Raw genomic sequence first — 8,303 nt, forward strand, 5'->3', positions numbered from 1 at the left:
AGATTTCCCTCCTTTTTCTATGGTCCTCTATTCTTCCATCTGTGTCTTTTTGAGAGGTGCTTAGTATTTCTTTTATTATTTTTCTTATATCTTTCTTTAGTTGTGGTAATATTTCTGTTTTAAGTTATTTTATAGTTTCACAAAGTTTTTTCTTTATGTCAGATGTTGTTGCTTCAGAAACTGCAGGTGTGCAACTCCCCATCTCTTCTGTGTTTACCTTTCCTGGGCCAGTACTGCTTGGATTGGAAGCCAGAAACTGATTTTTGTTTCTTCCATTTGTCATGTTCCTGGTTTCTTCCAGTCAAGTGGGTTAGTGGGGTCCCTGGCATTTCCTGTATTGGTTATAATTATTCTGTAGCATGCTGACTGGGAATTGCTGCTTTCCCCAACCTGCTGGTGACCACTGGAGTACAAGCAGTTAGATCTATGAAAGGATAAATAAAATTGATAAAGCCCCAGACAACCTTATCAAAAAGAGGAAAGAGAGTTAGGGGGAAGATAGCAGAACAATAAAGCAGCAAAATAAAAAACCTCTCTGAGAGAAATAGCCCAGATGCTGGAATATAGCTTATGGAGAAGATCAAAAGGAAAGAAATGAATCTGATCAACCCAGGAAGAACTAAAGTGAAAAAAAAGAAAAATAAAAGAAGAAAAACTTAAACAGAAGGTGGTAGCAAGATGGGCTGTCACCGGAGCCAATCCTACTGTGTGCGAAGTGTCACTGGAATCCGAGGACGCATAATCAGAGTGAAGTTGGGTGTTGGCAAGCTAGAAGACCTCAGTGGGAAGATGCAGTCATAGAGGGGAGTAGTGGACCAGAGAACTTCACAAGCTTGTGGTGAGTGTGGGGGACTCAGTCCTCCCACAAAAGTGGGCAATTGGCTGGGTGCATTTTGGAGTCAGGCAGGATAAGTCTGGAACCAAAACTGCAGTCTGCTTCATTCAGCCATGCTTGGAACAGAGCAGATTGGTAAAAATTGCTTGGACTGTGTCCTGCTCCTACACGAAATCCAATAGCCAAGGCCGAGGTTTCCCTAAAGCTATCCCTAACCAACCCTGACTGCACAGGACAAACTGACATGGTGAAGACTCCCAGTGGTTAACCAGCTCAGAAGAGAAGGGCCAGCCTGCCCTGTTCTTGCTTGTACTCCAGTGGAGAGTATTATTATTTAGTTTCCATGTGTTTATGGGTTTCTTGTGGGAGTTTTTGTCATTAATTTACAATTTTATTGTGCTATGGTCAGAAAATATGTATGGAATTATTTCAGCTCTTTGCATTTTTAAGCATGTTCTGTGAGTTAGTGTATGATTTATTTTAGTGTATGAGCTGCACAGCTGAGTAGAATGTGCAGCTGAGTAGAATGTGTGTACTGATATGGTTACGTGGAATACTCTGTACACATGTACTAGGTCCATTTTTTCACAAGTGTGATTTAGTTCTGTTATTTGTTGATTTTTTGTTTGGTTGCTGTCTCTTTTTGACAATGGGTTGTTAAGGTCCCCTGGCATATCTGTATTATTGTTTGTTTGGTTTTTCATATCTATTAAAATTTGTCTTACATGGTTGGGTACTCCTATGTTTCGTGAATATATATTTATGATTGTAATTTCTTCCTCTTGAATTTTTCCCCTAATAAGTATGTAGGTACCTTCTTTATCTTTTTTGATCATTCTTGGTTTGAAGTTCACGTTGTCTGCAAACAAAATCGTTACCCTTGATTTTTTTTCTGGGTTCCTGTTTCATGGAATATTGTTTTCCATCTTTTGACTTTTAGTCTATGAATTTTCTTTTGAGTCAAATGTGTTTCTCATACACAGCCTATTGTTGGATTGTGTTTATTAATTCACTCTGCCAGTCTGTTTATTTTTATTGGTGAGTTGAAATAATTTACATTGATGGGTATAACTGATAAGTACTGAGTTATCACTGTCATGTTATCTTCTGTGGCTAGTTTTCTATTTTTTCTGTTTAATTGTTTGCCATGTTTGGTGCTTTCCTTTTGTTGTTGTTGTTGGTATTTTAATTATCTTTGTCTTTTTCTAGAGTGTCTTTTAGTTCTCTTTGTAGTGCTGGTTTGGTGGCCATGAATTTAAGAGGATATTTTGAAAATAATAGATTAGTAACAAGAAATGAGAATGAAGGAGCCTTATGTCTCCCCACAAGGAAAAATCTAGGGCAAACTGGATTCACTTCTGAATTTTACCAAACATTTAAAGAACCAGTACCATCATCTCCCAAGAATTGGCCATGCTGGGTCTTTGGGGGGCCAGCCAAAAAACCAACTAGCCAGCCTTCCTGGTAAGCTGTGCAAGCTGCCTACCCTCCAGGGAGAGAAAAATCAACATCTCCCAATTATCATCCATACTGGGACTTGGGGGGAATCAAACAAGAAATCAACTATCCTGCCTTCCTGGTAAGCTGTGGAAGCTGCGTATGTCCTGGGGAGAGAAAAGTCAGATAGTGCCCCCCATGAACCTATCAGTGAGCAGGCTGAGAGTCAAACAGCATCTATATCACTACCCCTGCAAGCAACCTGATGGTTCTGAGGTCAGCCTGAGTTAATAGCAACTAAGGTCTATAAAGCAACTAGATGTTTTTGTTGTTTGGTTGATTATGCAGGCCTGGGACCAGCAGACTGAGTATCTCTTGGGAGGATGATAGTATGCAATATAGCAAATATGGGAGATTCACTTCTGCTTTGTCTTTGAAGTCCAATATTGTTTTCACTGTTTTGCTTTGTTATGATTAATTTTTTTTTTGCTTTATTCACTATTGTTTTTTGATTGTTTTTATAGTGTTTTGTTTTTGGTTTGATTTTGCTATACCTGATGGCACGGACAACTACTGTGCAGATAACAAGATATACTATGGTAGCTATTACTGTTTTCCTGGTTTCCTGGTTTGAAGTTCTGTACCAATTCTGCTGCATTGTATTGAATGGCTTTGATCTTTCTTGTTTTGTTGGATTATAGTATCTTTAAAATTAAAAAAAATAAGAACCAACACCTATACTCTATCTAGTCTGTGAAATAAAATGGGATAGAACATTGCCACATTCATTTCACAAAGCCAAAACCAAATAAAGACTGAACCAAAAAAAGCTAGTGACCTATGTTCTTGAGGAACACAAATGCAAAACTTCTCAGTAAAATGTTCAAGACATGATCTTCCTACCTAGTATATCCTAGTCTTAGAGACAAATGTAGCTCAGGCTAGCCACTAACTCATAACATCCTATATTAGTTCCTAAGTGCTAAGATAACAGGCCTGTGCAACCATGACTGGTTTGTCAATAAAATTTTTGCAAAAAAATTCAACATTAAAAAGTAAATAAATACATCATGATGAATTTGGCTTCATCCCAGTAATGCAAGAATGGTTAAACATACATAAATCAATAAAAGTAATGCATGACAGAAATAGGATCAAGAATAAACCACATGGTTTTATCAATAGACGCACAAGAAACCTTGAAAAATTAAAATGTTGTCTTAATGTAAACACTGAAGAATCTAGATATATTAGACCTTATTTTGATACTATAAAGGCCAGGTATAAGTATATACCAGTCAACATCTTACTGAATGGGAAAAAATTGATAGGATTTACTCTAAAACTAGCAATGAGAAAAGATGTTCATTCTTACTATTTCTGTTTAATATGATGCTTGAAATTGAGCTAGAGAATTGGACAAGGTATAGAATTAGGGTTTTAAACAAAGCGAGGAAGAAAGAAAATTATCCTTATCTTCAGATAATGTGATCCTTTACTTAGAGTCTATAAAATCTCTATCAGAAGACTTTCAATCAGTCTGATTGCATTGTGGCAAGATGCAAAATCAGCAAAAAAGTTGATGACTTTTCTCTAACAATAATTACCTGACTCAGAAAAAAACTCATGAAAACAATTTAATTCACAATAGCTTTAAAACATAAATTACATAAGAATGAGCCAACCTGCAAACATAAATTACCTAAGAATAAGCCAATCTTATTTTTCATACATGGAATCTTCACATACTGAAAAAGATACAGATGGGATAGATACAGGGGGAGAGAGGGAGAGGGAGAGGGAGAGGGAGAGGGAGAAAGAGAGAGAGAGAGAGGGACAGAGAGAGAGACAGAGAGAGAGAGAGAGAGACAGAGAGAGAGAGACAGAGAGAGAGAGAGAATGTACGTACTTAGGAGAGAAACTTAGAAGAAGAAGAGAATAAGGGGAAGGTTGAGGGAAGGCCAAACTGGATAATAATCAAAGTGAAAATGGCCAAAGTAAGTTACACACATGGTATTCTGTATAACTAACATGCATTAAAACAGAAAAATTATATGTGATATGATTCTTCACAGCTAAAGTCAAAATCAATCAAAACTAATATTTGATGTTAGAAATAGGAATAATGATTTTTTTTTGTCTTTTTCATTTTTACCGGTACCAGGGATCGAACTCACGACCGCCTGCTTGCAAGGCAGGTGCTTATGCCACTGAGCTAAATCCCCAGCCCCCCGAAATAATGATTTTCTATGGTGCATGAGGAACACGGAGGGGTCAATGAAGACTTGGAAAGAAGAACATAGAGCGTCGGGAGGAGGGAGCTGCCCTGTGGAGGCCTGCTCAGGCCTTGCCAGTAACCATCTCTTGGTCTGGGAGTGCTGCTGCTGCTGCTGCCACCCGGAAGAGGGAGCTGCCATGCAGAGGCCTGCTCAGGCCTTGTCTGCAACCATCTCTTGCTTTGGGGAGCACTGCTGCTGCTGCTACTATCTGGAGGAGGGAGCTCTGCTGTGGAGAAGGTTTGGGGTTGTATAGGCCACACAGGTGACCTTCTTTCAGCCCAGGGAGCTTTGTCACCCAGGAGGTGGATGCCTGCATAATATCTGATCCCTGGGAGAGTTTGAGATACTTGATCTGGGTGGTTCGGGACCCGCCTGGCTTGTGGTGATACTAGATTGGGCTTGGCATGATTCAGGCCTGCTGGACTTTGTCTAGTGGCCTGCTTTCCCTCTGGGGAGCTATGCTGCCTGAGGGGGGAGCTACATGGCTTGAAGGGGCTTTAGGTCTGCCTGAACCTCCCCTGGTAACCTTCTTTTAATCTGGGGGCCTCAAAGCCCAAGGGGAGAGCTATGCTACAAGAGGAGTTCCAGGAGCCCAGGATATAGGACACAATGCTGAGGGGAAGCTTTGGAACAACACTTCAAACACGGAAATATAGGACAATGACAAAATGAAAGACCAAAATGCAATCTCAAACACCCAGCCCATCCCAAGAAAGCCTAGGAGCCATGGACATAGAACAAAATATATGCCATATGCCTGAAATACCTGAAATAATAGTAACTGAAATAAAGAGGCAACTCCGGGAAGCTTTAAAGGAATCTGAACTAGAAATAGTCTCCCAGGTAAAAGAATAAATGATAAAAATAATGAAAGAGATGCTGAACACATCTAAGGAAGACACAGTTAAAAAAATAAGAGGAACAAAAAAAGATAGAGTCCCTGGATGAACAACATAAGAAACAAACAGAACACATAAAGCACATGCAAAGAAATATACAGGAAATCAAAAATTCCATTGAAAGTTGTCAAAAACACCTCAACGAAAGTGACGATAGAATTTCAGATCTCAAAGACAAGATTGCAGCTAGTGAACAGGAAAGGAAAGATCTCTTAAAAATAACAAGGAATCAGGAAATAACAATCCAACAGCTGCAAGATGGCTCAAAGAAAAACAACGTAAGATTGATAGGGTTAAATGAAAAAGAAGGGGATAACACAAATGATACAAAGAGCCTATTGACAGAAGTAATAGCTGAAAATTTCTGAAACATGAGAATGGTAACTGACATTAGGATTAGTGAAGCATATAGAACTCCAAATAGCCATAACCAAAACAAAACTACACCCAGACATAAAATAATCACCATTCCAAAAATCCAACATAAGAATAGAATATTAAAAGCTGTCAGAGAGAAAAGATAGATAACCTATAAAGGAAAGCCTATCAGAATCACAGCAGACTTCTCAACACAAACAATGAAGTCAAGAAGATAATGGAGTGAAGTATTTCAGATCTTAAAGGAAAATGATTTTCAACCTGCAAAACTGTCCTTCAAAACGGATGGAGAAGTAAGACACTTCCATGACAAAAAACAGGTAAAGAACTTCATAATCACCAAGTGAACCCTGCAAAGAATACTGAAAGACAGTTTAGATACACATAGAAAAAAAAACACTAAACAAGGCAGACAATTAAACAGATGGAAAGATAAAGATGCAATAGCAAAAAGACAACATGGCAAAAATAAACTAATATATAACTGTTATAGCCATGAATGTAAATGGTCTCAATTCACCAATTAAAAGAAAAAGACTGGCAGAATGGATCAAGAAACAACATCCAACCATATCATGTCTATAAGAAACCCATCTAACCCAAAAGGAAACTCACAGACTGAAAGTCAAAGGATGGAAAACAATACTACAAGCAACAGGAACCCAAAAAAAGCAGAAGTAGCTATTATGTTTGCAGACAATGTTAAATTAAACCAAGAATGATCCTAAGACATAAAGAAGGTCATTACATACTGATTAGGGGAAAACATCAAGAGGAAGAGACAACAATCTTAAATACAAATGCACCAAATTGCAGAGCACCCAGTTATACAAAGCAAGTTTTAATAGAAATGAAAAATCAAATAAAGAATTCTACAATTACAACAGGAGACCTTAACACAACACTGACACCAAGGGACAGATAAAGCAGTCAGAAAATCAGCAAAGAAATTACAGAATTGAATCACACTTGTGAACAAATAGACTTGATAGTCATATACAGAGTGTTCTGTGCAACAAAATCAGAATATACATTCTTCTCAGTGGTACATGGAACATTCTCTAAAATAGATTGCATACTAACCCACCAAACATATTTAAATAAATACAAAAGAGTTTATATTATCCCATGCATGTTATCAGATCATAGCACCGTAAAACAAGAAGTTAATGATAAAAGTAACAGGAAAATCCCCACAAACACATCGAAATTGAATAATACACTTTTGAGTAATCATTGGTTCATAGGGAAAATTAAAGAAGAAATCAAACAATACCTACAAGCAAATGAAAATACAAATATAACTTACGTGAATTTGTGGGATGCAATGAAATCAGTCCTCAGAGGAAAATTTATTGCACTGAGTTCCCACATCAGGAAAACAGAACAAATATAAATAAACAGCCTGATACTACATCTAGAAGAAGAAGATCAAGTCCAAAGCAAAAGAAGAGAGGAAATTATAAAAATCAAGCAGAAATTAATGCAATCAATAGACAGTAAGAAAACAATTCAAAGGATCAATGAATCAAAGAGTTAGTTCTTTGAAAGAATAAATAAAACTGATAAGCCCCTAGCCAACCTAATTTAAAAAAGGAAAGAAAGAGCTCAAATTCATGCAATAAAGAACAAAAAAGGTGAAGTCACTACAGACTCTGTGGAAATACAAAGATCATCTACACCTATTTCAAAAACCTCTACTCTCATAGATTCATTAACACTGAAGAAATGGACAGATTCCTAGAAACATAGGAAGTACCAAAGCTGGGTCAAGAAGAGGTAAAACTGCTTAATAACCAAATTTATACTAATTAAATTGAAAATGTAATTAAGTCCTTACCTACCAAAAGAGCCAAGGCCCAGATGGATTCACTGTGGAATTTTACAAGAAATACAAAGAAGTCTTAATGCCTTAATAAGGTCTTAATAAATCTTCAATGAAATCAAAAGGGAAGCAATTCTTTCTAAGTCATTCTTGGAAGCAAACATAACTCCAGTACAGAAACCTGAGAAAGACCAACTAAAAAAGAAAACTACAGACCAATCTCCCCAATGAACACATATGCAAAAATCTTCAATAAATTATTGGCAAATGACAAAGTGAGATTCATCCTAGGCATGCAAGGATGGTTCAACATATGTAAATCAATAAATGTAATCCACCATATCAGTAAAGCCAAAAGTAAGAATCACATGATCATTTCTATAGATGCGGAAAAAACTTTTGATAAAGTCCAACACTCATTCATGATAAAAACCTTACAGAAAATTGGAATAGATGGTCTTTTTCTCAATATGATAAAGGTCATCTATGACAAACCAACCACATGAATCTAAAAAATGGCCCAAAACTGAAGGCCTGTACCTTAAAATCAGGCAAAAAAGGATGTCCCTTAACACCACTCTTATTCAATATAGTACTGGAAATACTAGCTTGAGCAATTAGACAAGAGAGAGAAATAAATGGAGTAAGGA

The sequence above is a fragment of the Cavia porcellus genome, unplaced genomic scaffold, assembly GCF_034190915.1.
Source record: "Cavia porcellus strain 051 isolate PalLab524CR breed Dunkin Hartley unplaced genomic scaffold, mCavPor4.1 scaffold_3, whole genome shotgun sequence".
In the NCBI taxonomy this organism is placed as follows: domain Eukaryota; kingdom Metazoa; phylum Chordata; class Mammalia; order Rodentia; family Caviidae; genus Cavia; species Cavia porcellus.